Here is a 16,636-nt window from a genome sequence, read left to right as displayed (position 1 = left end):
ATATATATATATATATATATATATATATATATATATATATATATATATATATATATATATATATATATATATATATATATATATATATATATATATACACGGAGCACAATCTAGATGGCGCGGCGAATTTACCCAGCGTTCCCCCCCGCAAAAATACCTGCTCTCCGGCGGTGGCGTCGGCGGTACGGCTTTGTCGCCTGCTTTAGCGACGAGTGTTTTAGGCTGTTTTCGCTCAGCTTTGCCTCCATTGCGCGCTGCCTTCGCACGGCTTGATTACCTTGTTCGACAAAACCCTCAGGGTAACCCGCACCCGACGTAATTAAGTGGTCGTACGGCAAACATACTTTAAGGATTGCTTTGCAGGGCGGGAAAACAAAATGTACAAACCATATACAGACATGTGGCCACTAGAGAAACGCTACCTTTTGCGCACTGCTTGCCACGAATGGGAGTCCGTTTGCTAAATTAGTGAATACCAATTCGGTTGGGTTTTATGAGGTATTACAAAAAGTGAAAGGAACAACTGGTTCCGATGAATAGCGAGTATAAAAGTTCCCCCAGCTTTCTCGCAATTCTGAAACATACTATAATTACTAGTTTTAATCGGCATAAATGGGAATTACTAAGCTCACATGCCTAATTGTTTCGGTGTCTGCGCTTGTGTCGCGCGGTGCTGTAGCCCCAAGCCAGCACATCAGGATGGCTAGGTTCCGCTTATATATATATATATATATATATATATATATATATATATATATATATATATATATATATCACGATCATTATAAGCCTGTTTGTGTCCACAGCAGGACGAAAGCCTCTCCCAAAGACTTCCATTCACGCCAAAGGAGTGCTTGCTGGGTACATGTTTCCCCCCAAAATTTTCGTGCTCATCTCGCCAGCGAGTTCTCGGCCGGCAGTGTACGAATTGCGGCGGTTATGTTCACTGGGTTAACCACGATTGCCATGATTTTGCGCTCTGTAGGACTCTTTTGAAGTACTTGCTGACCTATGTTTCGTGTGTTCAGTAGCCAAGTTGTTGCTGCAAAAGGGAGCTCGCGAAAAATGCCACCGCATCCAATTTTCCATCCCCCTTGAGAGCATACAACGTTAGTGTCTCTCCCAACATTTCCGTAAGCACTGATGCAATCTCGCTTGTTGACATAGCCTGGGGGAATGTTCAGGCACCAAAAGCGAACTGTCCAAACAAGTATCTTGCCTAGTGAAGCTGACATTACGACGTCCTGATAAAAATAACTTACGTCGATGTGCCCTTCAAGCAGTGCAGCTAAATTGGCGTGCACTTCTCCGCCTCTGCGTAGTGGTGATGCCAAATTTGAGAAGCTCTCAGTGGACACGTGGCAATGTCACGAACGCAAATGCTTCTTTCAAGAAATAGGCCGAAGGCCCTTTTCTCATCATTCCACGTCCCTTCTAGCGACTCAACCGACCCCACCTATAGATTACTTTTCAGAAGAAAATGCTCCCATTAGAGTTTAGAGTCCAAACCCCGCAGCTGTCCTTCGAGAGAGGCGTTTCCCACAGAATTGTTTGAAGGTGCTATCTTGTGCATTGATTCTTCTCAGAATGGAGGAGGGCGTGGCGCGAATACTAAACAGCAGGCAAAACATTTGGTGTTTACGAGCCGGTGGCCCCGTTTCTTTTATTGAAACGCAAGCAGTCCTCCGTTTATCATAACGTCAGTCTCCCTCGCCAGCAACGATTTTACTCTGATTTCAGACAGGGACAGCAGATATCACATGACTATGATCATGAATTTCTTTGCGCTGCTTCATGAGCTTGGTCGCATGAAATATTTCTCTAATATTATTTTACAATTGTTCGACATAAAGCTTCCTTCGTTTCTTCCAGTGAACGCACGAGTAGAAGCAGAATAGAATGGACAGCTTTTCAAACTTTATGTTTACCTTTCATATCAAACTTTTGTGGTGGTGAAATGGGATTGGAAGATTTTTTTTGCAGTGACACTGTGTCCGAAACTGCATTCACGCAAACTTTTCTCTACATGACGTCCTCTTCGCATTTGCCCACATAGTAACCGATGCGGGCAATAAATTGTAACTACAAGTTTTTCAAAATGTTACGCAGCGTCCCAAACTTTCAGGACCAATCTTGCTTGACTCTTTTTGCTTAACGCTTTGAACATTGTTACGCAGATAACATTTTCGGTAATTCGGAATCTCGCCATCATGAAGAAGCGTGACTATGACATGAAACGGTGACTTCACATTTCAAACGTCCGAAACTTCGTGAAGGCGGCAGTAGTTTGTTACTCCAGATACCGCCAAGTAAAGATGCGTCGCTCAGGAGCGAGCCGGATCCTTTGAGCCGCTGTTTTTGAAGAGCAAGTGAGCCGTGGCTCAGTAGAAGTGAGTGGCCGCTCTGTCGGAGAGAGTGAGCCACTTCTCGCCCGCTCAGCGATCCGTGTCGAATTGAGCGGGCCACAGCAGAGTCACTGATCCAACTGAGCCGCTGAACCACCTGAGCCGTAGAGCCCGACCGCCGAACGGGGTGTCCCTATTCGCACGTCACGTGGGAATTGTATGTTTAGTTCGCACGCCGCGTTGGAACAATTTTATTTTTAATCTGAGATGGCCGCCATGTAAATTGTTGTTGTTGTAAACCTTTATTTGAAAGGGAAGACCATGCGGCCAAAGTACGGGAAGAGGGGAAAGAGGCATGGAGGAGTAAATAGTGTAAAATACATCGTCCGCATCTCATGGTTCATGTCCTGCGGCACGTAACAATATGTCCAACGTATCCTCAACAAATGTCGTGGGTACATCCAAAGTATCCTTTAAAAAATTCACACATCTCCACGAAGTGTATCATGACGAGTGGGCGAAGCACTGGGGATCGTTTTTACCGTAAATCACCCGAGACATTTCCCACTCGCGCATGTAAATGACTGACAACGCGAGCTTGTTGTCGGCGTTGCCGTTGAGCCGCTGCTGCCTGAGCACTCAACTCCAGATCCGCTTGGCGTTTTTGTCGTTTTGCCGCGGCTTCCCGAGCCCTCGCCTCCGCGGTAGCTCTACGCTGCTCCAATTCGCTTTTCTTGCTCAATCCTGATCCAAAAGGCGCAATTGCGCTGAAACTGCTAAAAAGAGGTGGCGCAAGATGTGAGGGAACTTTGAGGTGATGTTGAGTGCCAGTCGCATTGAGTATGGAACAGCAGGCACTTGCTCATTTAGCTGTCATTCACGACGTTGTGTGCACCAGTGAACTCCCTAAAGGATATTCGGAGCTTTCAGTTACTTGTCACAATTTCCCGGCCTCCAAATGGTGGTGCAGTTTCACGGTAGTTGGGAGTCCTTGGGGTGCAGGTTATGGGCAAACTTTGGCTCGAAGTGCAACTTCACGGTACTGCGTGCTGCGCCATGATGCATGCATGAGCACCAGCTGTCAATTGCAATCTTTCTTCTTAGACTAAGGTAGTTCTTATTGCTCAGTCGGACCCTCGCCATTTTATCTTATCAAGAGTGTGCTTGCAATTCCGTAGGTTAGATGCTACCATGCCCTGTCCACCAGGATGAGATATCTTATGAAGAGTGTGCTTGCAATTCCGTAGGTTAGATGCTACCATGCCCTGTGCACCTGGATTAGATAACAGGTGATGCCCTGGCACAAGCTAGAGGGGAGATTAGGTTCAACTAGCCACTCTCTGCAAGTAATCAGCTCCGTAGGTGTCTTGCCTAATACCGCATGTTTCTTCTCGTGAGGACGAATTCACCGGACAACCCACCAAATCATCTGCCAGCGTCCACCAGACAGATCTATCATGATCACATGGGCACCCGCCCACTCTGCCGTCCCGGGCAACGAAACCGCCCACCTGTTGGCCCGAGAGTTATCCCGCCGGGCCCCGGGAAGCGAGCAGGAGAGGCCAAACCCGCTGATAACGTATCACGAAATAACACAGCACTACAAGTTGGGACGTATCACCTACCCAGCACCGCATAAACACCGTACGAAAGAGGAGGAACGGCAGCTCCGTGCACTCCAGACGAATACTTTCCCCCATCACACTAAATGCCATATCTTGCACCCCACCGTATATTCCCCGCTATGTCGCTTCTGCGGAGCCCCCGGGACGCTCTTTCATGTGGTAGGGGGCTGCGCGCACGCCCCACTACATTCGCGAAATCCCTCCATTCCTTCTCGCGAGCTTTGGGAGAGAGCTCTGACCACTCCGACCTCAATGACCAGCGCCTGCTGGTGTTGAGGGCTGTTGAGGCGGGGAAAGCTCAAGGGGTCTTGGACTGAGGACTCCTCCTCATTCCTTTTCGCAATAAACACGTTTACTCTCTCTCTCTCTCTCTCTCTTGCAGGGGGGGTGAGTAGGGGGAGCAACATCCTCTCCCCTATTCTTCCTCCAGGCAGCCCCCCGCTGTTTACGGTCGAAAAAACAAGTTGCTGAACACTTGTATGTTCGATATGTCGATAAACACGACGCACTTGCACAGTATTTTTGCTTAGTTAGAAGCATGTGTATTACTTGGTCAGTGATGGGAGTGCATTTTAGGGCGCGGCCCTTTGGCGGAAGTCTCTGCGCTGAGCCGGTTGTCGGCGTAACCGAGGGAACGATGGCCTGAACCGACGAGTGAAAGCAAAAGCAAACGATGAAAGAGAGCAAAAGAGGAGAGAGTCGTGAAATTGGGAGGGGAGGGCGGTTTATCTCCTTTGTTTTGTGAACGTGGACATTTAATTATTTTTACTTGCTCTGGAATCTTAGTCAGAATTAGTCCAGATTATCTCTAGTTCTTCTTAGTTTCTTTTCCTCTTAATTTCTTCCTCTGTCAGGGTTTTTTATGTGTCTGTAGTCTTGTTAGGTGTACAATGAGGGTGAACTTTCTATCTTATGAGCAAGACGGACCATTTCGCCTAGCCCTGGTCTTCTCTTGGTTGTTTCTCATGGCTGAAATGGTGTTGTCGCGACGGCGACAGAGAGAAGCGAAGACACACGTCTGCACGCTACAGCGCCGTGGACCCAAACTGGGGTCCCCGCTTTATTCCACGCTCGTGCCCAGCGCGCACCGCAAGCGCGTGGTCAGCACTCGCCACTCGTGGCTCAGCCCCAGCGTCATCGTTCCTGGAGCGTGCCCGTTTGCGGCAGCAAACGACGCAAGCTGCTGGGGCGCCGCCACATAGCCCCCCCTCTTCAGACGGAGTGTCGGCAAAACGGACAGTCTTTGCGCTGGGATGTTCACGGGTGGGGCTGCGAACGGAGGGGAGAGTGGTGGTGTTCAGGGTGGAGTGGTGGATGGTGGTGTCGAAGGCAGGCGTTTCGGCCTCGGTGAAAGCGGGCTTGAGGCGATCGATGGAAACGACAGTGTCGCGGCCGTTAACGCGAACTGTAAACGTCTTTTCGCCGCGTGAAATGACGAGATGAGGGCCGGTGTAGGGCGGTTGAAGTGGCCGGCGGGCACTGTCGACACGGATGAAGACGTATTGGCTGACAGAAAGACTTGGGTGAATAAAAGTGGGTTTTGTGGAACACGGCCGTGGCGGTTGGGGACGGATATAGCTGAAAAACCGGGTTAAATCCTGTACGTAGGATGGGCCAGGAGAGGAAGGGTTATCCTGAGGCCGTGGAGGGACCAGGAAGTCTGCCGGTAATCGCAAAGACGTGCCGTAGACCATTTGGGATGCGGCACAACCAAGATCATCTTTGATGACAGTGCGTAATCCTAGCAGCACAAGAGGAAGGTGAACTGCCCACTGCTCAGGTGATTCGTGAGCCATCAGCGAGGCCTTGAGCTGACGATGAAACCTCTCGACCATGCCGTTGGCTTGAGGATGATAGGCCGTTGTTTTTAGGTGAGTGACACCGAGTAGGCATGTCAAGCGGCGAAAGAGTGTGGACTCAAATTGGCGGCCACGGTCTGTGATAATCTCCGACGGCACGCCAAAACGGGCGATCCACGTCGACATAAGCGTGGAAGCAACAGTCTCAGCCGTAATATCGTCGATTGGAGAAGCCTCCGGCCAGCGGGTAAAACGGTCGATCACTGTCAAGATGTAGCGGCAGCCCTCAGATGGTGGTAGTGGGCCAACAAGGTCCACGTGAATTGTGGAGAACCTTGAGTCCGGTAGTGGAAAAGTAGCCAGAGGCGATGTGGTATGCCGAGAGACCTTGCATTGTTGGCAGGCGAGGCAGGAACGGGCCCAGGCGCGTACGTCAATATTCATGCCCGGCCAGACGTATCTCTCGGCAATCAAACGCCGTGAGGCACGAACTCCAGGATGAGAGAGACGGTGAATAGAGTTGAAGGCAATGCGCCTGAGAGACGCAGGAAGGTACGGCCGTCTGCGGCCTGAGACCGGGTCAATGTCGCAAACGATGCTGATTCCCGAATCAGGGCATAGAATGTCCTCGAGGTGCAGAGAGGAGCTGTTTGAAGAACGTAGAGTTCGGAGCTCCTCGTCATCGCTTTGGGCTTGGGCCAACTCGTGAGAACTGAAAGCGGAGCGCTGTATGGCGGAAATACGGCTAAGGGCGTCGGCTGGAATGTTGTTAACTCCCTTGACATGCCGAATGTCCGTCGTAAACTCTGCAAGATAAGCCAAATGTCGCGTCTCTCGGGGAGAATATGTAGTCTTCGATGACTTGAAGGCGTTCGTAAGAGGCTTGTGATCCGTGAAAATCACGAAGCTGCGGCCTTCGAGGAAAAAACGGAAATGCTTCACAGCGAGGTATGCCGCCAGGAGTTCCCGTCCGAAAGTGCTGTACCGTTGCTCAGTGGGAGAAAGCTTCTTCGAAAAGAAACCGAGCGGGTGCCAGCTGCCACGGATGTGCTGCTGAAGTACACCTCCAATCGCACAGTGGGAAGCATCTACCATCAGGCTTGTGGGAGCGTTGTGGCGCGGGTGCACGAGGAGGGTAGAAGAGGCCAGGCGCTCCTTGGTGGTAGTGAATGCGCGATCAGCAGCTTCAGACCATTCAAGACTGCACTCGGGAGACTTGGAAGTTTGAAGGAAAGTTTCGAGAGGTTGAACAATGGCCGCACAGTCCGGGATGAACCGTCGGTAATAATTCACCAGCCCTAGGAAACGGCGAAGTTGGCGCAAGGACTCAGGTCGGGGAAAGTCGATTATGGCCTTCACTTTGTCTGGCAGAGGGCGAATTCCATTGCAGTCAACGAAATGACCGAGAAACTCCAACGACGGCAACCCGAACGCACACTTTTCGCTATTAAGGATGAGGCCATGCTCTGCTAGGCGTTCGAAAACTATCCGCAGATGGTGCAGGTGCTCAGATAGCGATGAACTGGCGACAAGAACGTCATCTATGTAGGCGAAAACAAAAGGTAGGCCACGGAGGACGACGTCTATGAAGCGCTGAAAAGTCTGAGCTGCGTTGCGTAATCCGAAAGGCATCCGAGTGAATTCAAAGAGGCCAAACGGTGTAATGATGGCTGTTTTCTTGACGTCATCCGGGGCTACGGGGATTTGGTGGTAGGCTTTTTGGAGGTCAAGCTTTGAAAATATGGTACATCCACTGAGGTTATTGGTGAAGTCCTGTATATTAGGTAGGGGGTACCTGTCGGGTACCGTGGCCACGTTCAAGGAGCGGTAATCACCACAGGGTCGCCAGTCTCCTGATTTCTTCGGGACCATGTGTAACGACGAGGACCAGTTGCTCGATGACGGGCGAGCAATGCCGATTTCAACCATGTGGTGAAATTCCTGTTCCGCGATTTTATGTTTCTCTGGAGCCAGTCGACGCGCCACGGCGTGCGTAGGTGGACTGGTGGTGATGATCTGATGAACGACGTCATGCTTCACTGGCTTTGTCCAGTCTGGAGGGGCAGTCAGGCAAGGAAACTCGTTCAGCAATTCCCGGTACGGAGAAGGCAGGTCACAAAGAAGCGTAAATGCGAACGGATGGACTGGAGACGATTTGCCGATGACAGAAAGGCCGGTTTTGGCGTCCAGGATTCTTTTTCGGGCCATGTCAACCAGGAGGCCGAAGTGCGAAAGGAAATCGGCTCCTAGAATGGCGTGACTCACGTTGGCCACGAGGAAAATCCAGCGAAACGCATGGCGTAGGCCGATGTTTACCATCAGGGATTTTTTTCGGTACACGGGAATGCTGGACTTGTTAATAGGTTGGAGATGGCACAGTGGTGCTTGAGTGCGGTCACAGGAATTAGCGGGGAGCACACTCACTTCAGCACCAGTGTCAACTAGGAAACGTTGACCACTGGTTGCATCTGTGATGTAGAAGAGGCGACTGTCGCTGGCTTGGGAATCGGTCGCCGCCGCTAACGATCCCCCGTCCCGTTTCCCGGCCAGCCGCAAGGACGGGTGCAACGTCGCGCCGCTGCACTGAAGCGGCGATGGTACCAGCACAATCAATCAGGGGGCTGAGGTGGCTGGCGCGTTGTGCCTTCCTGGCGAAATACTTGCGGAGACGGGGTACGGCGAGAAGGGCAAAACCGGCGAGCTCGAGGGTTGCGAGGCGGCGGCGAGCTGTAACCAGCCGAGGCGACAAGCTCCTCCAAGTTTTGCATACGCTCTCGGAGAGCGGCGAGGTCGTCGGATAGCGTTGAGGGCAAAGGAGTAGCAGGCGCCGCCACAGTGGTATGGTCGGAAGATTGAGCGGATGCCACCGTGGACAAAGGCGGATGCAACGTGGCGACTTCCATTATCTTGTCAGCATGCGCGGCCAACGCGGATAAGGGAAGGTCAGAAGCAGTCGCAAGGATCATCTGCACAGAAGAGGGGAGCCGTCGCAGGAAAAGTTCCTTCAACAAACGGGAGTCCGTGGCAGAAGGTGCGTCGCCGAGCAGGGTTTGCAGTTCGTGAAGGAGCTGCGAAGGTCGACGGTCACCCAACTCCTCTGCAGAAAGCAGCCCCTGGAAACGCTGCCGTTCCGAAGGGCTCGTGCGGCTCAAGATGGCAGCCTTCAACGTGCCGTAAGGGTTCGTGGTAGGCGGGTTGGCAAGGATGTCACGAACCTTGACCGCGATCTCAATAGGCAGTGACTGTAGTAGATAGTTGAAGCGGGTCTCTTGCGACGTGATATGACTCACTCGGAAGCTTGCCTCGGCTTGAAGGAACCACACGTCGGGGTGCTTAGCGCTGAAGGGGGGCAAACGGCAAGCGACGGCGGAGATGCCAGGTGAAGAGGCAGCGGAGGACACAGAAGGACCGCTGGCGTCGCGGGGAGGGTCCATTCCGAGTACGTGGCTCCGCTGCAACGTCCGGGTCACCAATGTCGCGACGGCGACAGAGAGAAGCGAAGACACACGTCTGCACGCTACAGCGCCGTGGACCCAAACTGGGGTCCCCGCTTTATTCCACGCTCGTGCCCAGCGCGCACCGCAAGCGCGTGGTCAGCACTCGCCACTCGTGGCTCAGCCCCAGCGTCATCGTTCCTGGAGCGTGCCCGTTTGCGGCAGCAAACGACGCAAGCTGCTGGGGCGCCGCCACAGTGTCATTTGTTAAGTAATGCACTTTATAAGCGACCCCAAAGCATCCACCGCCGGCGTCGGCGGCGTCGGCGTCCGCAGTGCTCCTCTATAAAGAAACAGCATCCGGCGCCAGGTTTCGATCCGCGGACTTTGCGGCCGCCGCGCGACGCTCTACCGACCAAGCCACGGACGCAACGTGATATCAGCGTTAGTGACGCGCCTTATATCTTTAACGCATTCAAACTACGTCGTCAGCGGCGTGCGTTGACGACTCAGCGGCGTTATAGCGGCTTGATAACTGCGTGGTGTACACGTGATACTACAAACCCGATGGAAGAGATGGAAGAGAAGGCGGCGAGGCGGTGGGCTGCGGGGGCCGAGCGCAAGCGCCGCAAGCGGGCCGACAACCGTGCATTCGCACTTTCACATTCTCCCCCTCGGGGAAATGCGGGGGAATTTTTTTTTACTTGTCTGAAGTCCAGTTAGGTGCAGCTGCTTAAAGCGTTGCTTATTTCTAGTTTTTTTGTGAGCGATTGCTCTGTCAGGTGTGATGCTTCATTTCTGAAGACGTGTATTTTTCTAACTTGTTGAAAAAGTGGTATGCTCAGTATTGTTTGAATGTTGGGTAAAAGCCATTTAAAATTTTTTTGTGCTTACCAGAAATTAAAAAGTGCAAATAAATGAAGTTTCGTTCCAGAAATCTGCTCCCAAAACAGACTTAAACTGCTCCAAAATCCGCCTTGTGGTGATCCAAAGCTGCTCCAAAACAGCAATACTCATGGTCCCTGAGCTGCTACAAAAGGCTCAAGCTCGCTTCCACCCCTTCTCATGGTATTAATTCCTCTCAGCATTGCAAAAGGACTGCACTGCTGCTCAAAAGCAGCTTTCAGTTTCTCATTGCAGCATGGTGACTACCACTTTTGCTGGCACTGCCTTCACTTCAGAGATAAAGGACAGCTATATATTTTCAAGAGCAACGATTAAACACACATACGTAGTCTTGATGTAAACGCTTATTGAAACAATGGAGGAAACTGGTATGGGAGGAGAAGCTATGGGCAGCGGGTGGCCACCGTAGTCCGATTGAATGTATGCTGCAGTAGCTGGACAGTTCAGGGCCTTGTGGTCTTTAGCAATGAGGTTTTTTTTCTTTTGTCGTAGCGTGACCTACACTGGCCGAGGTCGAGCAGTTTTGCGTGGCTCCTGGAGAGCCGTGCTGCGCAAGCGCGGAAGGTGGCGGCCCGATCCACTTGAGGATCATGCGAGGTGTGGCCGGGTGTGGAACCGATGGCTCGTGCATCGCAGCAACACTGGCGAGCGCCTGTGGAACCACACCCCACGCGTCCAGCGTATTCGCCGACCTCCGTTCCGCACGTGGCGGCCCGGTTGACTTGATGATCATGCGAGGGGTGGCCAGGTGTGGAACCGATGGCTCGTGCGTCGCAGGAACACCGGCATGCGCCTGTGGAACCAGCTTATCTCTGGGGCGATTGGTGACGCTGCGCCGGAGCCGCTTGATAAATAAACATGTGTCAAATAATGCGTATACCGTGTGTGTGTCATTGAAGCAGCAGTAAGCATGATAATCAAGCTAATCCTAGCCAACCAGGAAAGCTAAGAATCACCAGCTCAACGTTAACCCACGCTACGTATATCCTGGCATAGCCGAGCTAAGCCACTGCAATTTTTTTTCAATCGGTGCGTTTCCGTTGAGCGCCTATCTGTATCTGACTGTGACTGAATTGACATCAGGTTCTCTAAAACGATGGTCATCATTTTGAAGTGACCCGGTACTGGTGCACAAATGCACGTGTGCTTTGGTTTGAAAGTCCCGCAGAGGAGCGAGAGATTGTAAAAATCACAGTGCGCCTTGCCACTATGTACCTCTAATAGGCCTTAAAAACGACAGGCAAAACAATGCACATTCAGTCTCGTGCTCCTCCATAGGTATCGATCCCTAAGGAAGACGTGCACATTAATGCCACATCACTTCAAAATGACAGCCATTGTTTTACAGGGTCCTGTCCCTGATGTCTGGTGTTCTCTTCCTGTGCACCATATATGTAAAAGCATTGATTGGCTTGCTAGGCTGAAATTCGGCAAAGTAACTGATAAATGGTGGACAAAATGGATGACGGCCTGGTCACACACACAATGCACCCATGATCTTTCACAGATCTCCAAATACTATATTTAACGTAGGCTCATGCCATCAGGCTCAATTGTTATAACAAGTAATAAGGAAAATTCCCATTGTAATTAATAAGCGGTTTCGAAGTTCATGGTACCGCGACTGTTCATTATTATATCCAGTAGCATTGTTATAAGTGGTTTGGACTTTATATAGGATGTTACTGTGGGTTCCTTCCCTATGCTAAAGCCCATTTTACCACAAAGCATGCTTCTTTCCGCTCCACAACCCACTTTTATTGCTTTGAAATAACCTTTTGGCTTCTGCGTTTTTTTTTTCTCTCCAATACAGACACACTGATGCTCCCAAACCGCTTAATATGACGTGGGCCAATCACACCACTTCCAGTGTGTTCCGGTTGTTTTGAGGCCTCTGCTAGCTTGGAAGGTACCCCAGAGCTTGCCACCGCGCGGGCAAACTTCCAACCCAATGCGCAGTTTGGACCATCCCTGTCTGCTAAGCCAGTTGGTAGGGAATCTGCAGGCAACGTGATGTGCCGGTAGGCTATTATTCATTCAGCAACAAGACTCCTGCTCTCAGTTGCAGTAGCCTCAGCTCCGGCATCGTAGCCCCCTCTGCAGTGGCGCAGCTCCACATTGGTTCCCTGGCACTGCGAATTAGATCCTGGAAGAGCTCTACCCCCTTCACCAGATACACCGTGGCAAGGCGCTTGGAGAACTGGTCCCAGTAGGCGACATGGTGCTGTGTGGAGCGCTGGACATGTGCAATGGCTAATAAAGTTCTCGTTACGCGCAGTCTCAGCTGCAAAAACTGTCGACGCACTGTGGATGACTTCCCTGAGGTGCTGTTCTGTAACCAACATGGACTGGGCCTCATGCGACTCACCTGCAAGCAACTGGCCCACACTGAGGCGGCAGCACATGTGACCTAACCCTCGCGGTTTCAGGTGTGCGCCCTAATGGTGCACTACCCAGACCGCATCATTTACCGAAAGTCTGCCACAGACCACGCAGCGCCTTAGAGAGTTCACTCCTGCAGTGCACACGTGGTGAGGTCGAGTATCTATAAAGCAGGATAGGAACATCTTCAGGATGGTTGCGGAAGCACTGAAGCTCATGCATCGAAATAAATTAAGTGGCATCAGCCACTTAATTTGCATCAGATCCACAAAAAGGGTGAGACGGTGGCAAAACGCACGCACGCACACACACACACACACACACACACACACACACACACACACACACACACACACACACACACACACACACACACACACACACACACACACACACGCGCGCGCGCGCGCGGTCGCGTACGCACAGGAAACCAGGAAATGTGTTGTAGCAGACGCGGCGTCCAACAAGTGACGTCATTCGTAGGTGGCGCCACGGTATGCAACAGAGGCGCGGTAGCGCGGCTTTTGTGCTTCCAGGCCGTCTCGGCCACGTGACGCGGCCCCGAACAACGTTTACAGTCAAACCTCGTTATATCGAACAGTGCGCGAACCGTGAAATAGTTCGATATAACCGAAATTCGATATATAAAATTTGATCAAAAACGCGTCAAAATGCATCGCGATTCAATCACTAAAAAGGCAACGACAAGAATGACTACTCACATGAAGCGTTAAAGTGAACTATTTATTCCCAGGGAAAAAAAAACCAAAGCAGCGTTGACTGTTTCTTGGAGTTGACCATCACTACGCCGCACGCGGCTGACACAGCGCCTTGCAAACACAGTCACGTAACTGCGCGAACAGTGTCCGCTAGTTTAAACAACGCACGACGCTGAAGAGTTCGTTAAGGCGTTGAGGCTTGAGCTTATCGACTGAAACAAGGCAAGACGATGACTGAAGCTGATGAACAACAACTGATCCAACTGGTGAACCGGCTGAGCCTGAGTCAGCCAACTGCGTATGCCGCCTAGCCTGAATGGCGCTACCAGCGCCTCAGGCATGCGTTTGAGTCGCAAAGGCCTGCTGCGCCACCGCTATTCTCCCCTGCGTTGCGGGAAAGCCTGCGGCCTGTCTCCGGAGCGCGCGCTTTCGGCCGGCGCTGAGTTCGATATAACCACTTCTTAACCGACCGAGTTCGATACAGAAAATTAAAAATGCATGTAATTCTTTTAAAAAACTTACAATGGTTCGATATAAGCAATAATTCGATATACCCGTGTTTGATATAACGAGGTTCGACTGTATTAGTATCGTTGGCCCTGAAGGCCATAGAGTATCTCACTATTGAGAAACTCTATGCCGAAGGCATCCGGAGGGCTCGGCTCGTCGCTCCTCGAAACACGCCGTCGGCAGCGAGAAGCGTTACCGCCGCATATCCGATCGTGCTGTGAAAAATTCGAACCTTGCGCGAGTCATTCGGCACATTTTGCTCAGCCTAGCGACCATGCTAGCGACGAACGTGACGAACGGCTGATCTGACGATGGGCCTCCTGCGCTGCCCAGGGGGCGCTGCGCAAGCGGCTTCCGGGCAGTACTTCCGGGTAGTACAAAGCTGCGTGGGTCCCATAGGATCCCGTGTTGACAGAAGCAAAATGAGCTCGACGCTCCCGATTATTCTGCGACGTGGTCACCAGCTCATCCCCGACGCGTCCGATCTATTTCAGCGATCAACTTGGCATTAGGGGAAAAATCTTTGCAGCGCTAAACACGTTTACAGCGCCGACGAAAGTGCCGGGACCGTGACGGCGTCTGCTACTCGCAGGTTCACCGATCGATGATCGTACGAAATGAAATTTTAAGTAAAATTTCTAGTTTAAACTAATACTCTAGGTGACAAAGACTTCTCAAAAACAGCCGATCAAAAAAGAAGAGTGACGCAATCGGCGATGATCGCGCTTTAAAAAGCCAGCGAGTCCGGCGGACCGCAGGCTCGCCTGCTTCGGTGCGCCGCTCTTTTGCGTACCTGCACAATATATGCGTGCACTTTCATTAAACAGTGCTCGTTTGCGTCACCGTTACGAATACATGGTGCAGCGTTAGCATGCCGTTTTGTTGCGTGTCTTAGTGACAAAATGCCGCGACCGTCAGAAGCGTGAAATCTGTTTTGCGATTCCGAAATTAGTGGCCCTAAAACAAAGTGGTCGGGCGAACTACGAGGCCGCTCGCTTTCCTTGTTTGCTCTCCCTTATTAAATTATGCTCTTGCAGCATACATTCCCAGTTCGCACTTAATAGCCTAGAATGAGGGTCAGCAACGGCCGAGTTCCATGCAGCCGACACGGCGGAGGGCTGGACGTCAAATAGGGAGGGGTTGGGGGGTGGGGGCTCTGAATGCAAAGAGAAAAAATTCAGCGAATTTCTAATAATATTTGACAATAATCTGGCGAAGTGGGAACATGGGGGGGGGGGCAATTTAAATGGAGGACACCAATTCTCTGTTCTTGTCTCGCTGTCTAACTCCATTTGAAGTCAAAACTGTCGTGTCGGCGTTCAGATTCGTCGACCCCTGCACTAGAAAACCAACACAGTCAGTGATAATCGCATGTAAATATTCGGGGCCCCGCGCCGTGTATGAGGCTGTGTTATGTTATGCTGCGCGTGTGATTTGGTGCGTGTTTTGGGTCTTTTAATAGCGCTTAATTTGTTTATTTAATTGGCGGTATTGCCCCACCTACTCGCTAGTATACATGTACCCTGACGTTCGTAAATCGTGCGGCGTAAAACATTACGCAAGAATCATTTAGTTTGCGATAATACGAAACAAAATTTCCACTCGTTTCAAAGGCGGTGCCAGGCCAGCAGTGTCAGCTGAGTGGGCTGCGCAATTCTTGCGTTCGCTTAAAGCTTTGCAGTTACCTCAGGATGTAAGATGAGCAGCATTCCGTGTTTATGCTACTCGTGAACTTTCCTGTGTCGACCGCACGCAAAAAGAAAAAAACTGTAACTGTCGTCAAACAGTTAAAGCACCCGATCTAGTCATTTAAACACGCCGCAAAGCGCCACAACCAACTTTCACTGTGGCTTGTAATTGAAAACACATGGAGGGCGGCGAGGGTCGTCTGCTTTTGTACTACCCAGAGGTAGAGGTAGAGTTCACTCTACCAGAGGCGTCGGCCGCTAGGGGCGCTGCATGTCGAGCGCTTTCCCGTGGGCACGGTGTGCCCGTGGGCGAACAGGAGCACTTCTAACTGCACCCAAAGTGCTCTCGCGAGTTCTGGCGTCTTCCAGTGGTCGGGCAGGAGCAGGGGCGTTGTGTTTCATTGGTCGAGGAGGAGCACTTTTTTGGCGCCGGGAGCAGCCGAGAGCAGTTCTCAGTGCTCCGTCGCCAGCGGCGGAGTAACAGGGAACACCTAGGAAGTCACATGACCTCTTTTACGTCATTTCTGGTTTTATCCCCGGGTGGCGGAGGAAAAATGGCGGAATCCAGCAGCCGCGATAGTCGCACAGTGCGTATGGCAGCAGCTAAGCGCGGCCGTCTGGACGATGCTGCTACTTTTAGATGATGAAAGCACCACAGATTCAAGCGCAAACTCATCATCGGACAGCAGCAGCAGCAGCGACGACGACGACGATTTGACATTGCATGAGTTTATGTTCGAACACCTGTTCACCCCGCCGGAGCAGCGACCGAAGGTAGAGTCGTATCTGGAAAAGACGGCGGAATCTGTTATCGTTCGCAGCTAATTTGTGGGAGATACGATGGTGACCCTATCATGGACATGAACATCCCCTAGGCTTCTTCATTCGTCGCCATGCGGAAGGCAGACACAAAACCACCGGCACGTATCTGGCAAAACTGGCGAGGAACAGTGTACGGACAACACGAGCGCGCGAAATGCTCCGGGAAGCGAGAGCGGGAAAAGTTTGGTCACATGACTCTTGACATCACGCCCTCCCCCTCTTTTCACTGCTCCCGGAGCAGCGCGAATGTTTCATTCGCAGAACGAAAGCACACGTCCCCGTTACTCCCGTGTGCTGCTCTGGCTGCTCGCCCCACTTGCTCCTGTTCTCCCAATGGAATTCGCCAACTTCGAACTCGAAATGTAGTTTTTGGCACCAAATGAATAAACGATCAATTAATTTGTTA

This window comes from Haemaphysalis longicornis, unplaced genomic scaffold, assembly GCF_048455015.1.
Source record: "Haemaphysalis longicornis isolate Haplotype H1 unplaced genomic scaffold, Haemaphysalis longicornis Haplotype H1 scaffold_8, whole genome shotgun sequence".
NCBI lineage: Eukaryota > Metazoa > Arthropoda > Arachnida > Ixodida > Ixodidae > Haemaphysalis > Haemaphysalis longicornis.
The sequence above is the reverse complement of the archived record's forward strand: the minus strand, read 5'-3'. Positions refer to the sequence as shown.